The 1165-nt window shown below is 55.7% G+C and overlaps 1 long non-coding RNA gene across 1 annotated transcript; it reads right to left on the minus strand.

Moving 5' to 3' along the window:
• Positions 1–486: 486 nt before the first annotated feature.
• LOC117245516 lies at positions 487–1134 on the minus strand. Its single transcript, XR_004500250.1, has 2 exons — positions 717–1134; positions 487–602 (listed from the first exon to the last, which is right to left on the minus strand). It is a non-coding gene; the product is annotated as an uncharacterized LOC117245516 (long non-coding RNA).
• Between the last annotated feature and the right edge of the window lie 31 nt (positions 1135–1165).

Consider the following 1165-nt stretch of genomic DNA (forward strand, 5'->3'; position numbering starts at 1 on the left):
CCAGGTGTGCCCAGGTGGGGAAGAGGCCGATGGCCCCTGGCCTGGAGCGGTCCCAGGGTGGCTGGAGCAGGGCAGTGACCCCAGTGCCCTTCGCTGCCTCTGCTGAGGGACCTCAAACCCTGCGGTTGGTTTTGAGGAGATTGAGGAGCAGGAGCTTGTCCAGGGCAGGGAACGGAGCTGGGGAGGGGCTGGAGCACCAGGAGAGGCTGAGGGAGCTGGGAAAGAGGCTCAGGGGAATTTCTGGCTCTGCACAAGTCCCTGACAGAAGGGGAGTCAGGATTTCTCCAGGGAACAGCGACAGGAGAACAGGGAACGGCCTCAGGCTGGGCCAGGGGAGGCTCAGGGTGGAGAGCAGCAGGAATTTCCCCATGGAAAGGGGGTCAGGCACTGGCAGGAGCTGCCCAGGGAGGTTTGGTTTCCCAGTCTGACTCTCTGATCATGAAAATGCCAGGCTTGACCCCTCCCACACTCCTTTGAAACCCAAGGTGAGGCTTGGAGGGCTGTTTATTAAATAAATAAACAGAAGAACCACCTGACTTCCTCCCCTCCTGGCATGACCCCATTTCAAAGTCCAGAAGCAGCTGCAGAATCCAATCAAACCTCTTTAAGGCAAGCCAAGGAACATTCCAATTAGGATATAACGTCACTTGTCTGAGAATAAAAATTCCAGAGAGAGAAGTGAAAATGAGAGCAGAGTGAAAGGAGAGCAGCTTTACCCTGGCAGAGGGGCTGGCCCAGGGGATGACACAGCAGCTTTTTGCCACCCAAATGGGAAATCAGAAGGGTGAAACGTGGCCCTTTGGCCATGGCAGGGAGCAGAGGCCCAGGACACTCCTTTCTGTCACTGGGTAGTCCAACATGAAATGTAAATTCTGGGATGAAAACACTGCAATGACAAAAACGTGAAAAACTTGGAGCTGTTTAGCCCCTACTGCCGTGCTCTGGGCGGTGAAAAGATTTGTTGGAGTTAAATAAATAACCAAAGCAGTGACCTGGGCTGTTCCCAGCACTGCACAGCTCCTGGGAAGCTTCTCCAGGGATATTCCTGGCTCTGGGAGGCTGCAGCCGCCTCTCCCACGCTGTGGAGGAGCTCAGGCACCTTCTGCTGGGGCTGATTCCAGCACATCTCCAGCCAGGCTGATCCCCCTGGAGCCCCCATCCCATC

Source organism: Parus major, chromosome 25LG1, assembly GCF_001522545.3.
Source record: "Parus major isolate Abel chromosome 25LG1, Parus_major1.1, whole genome shotgun sequence".
NCBI lineage: Eukaryota > Metazoa > Chordata > Aves > Passeriformes > Paridae > Parus > Parus major.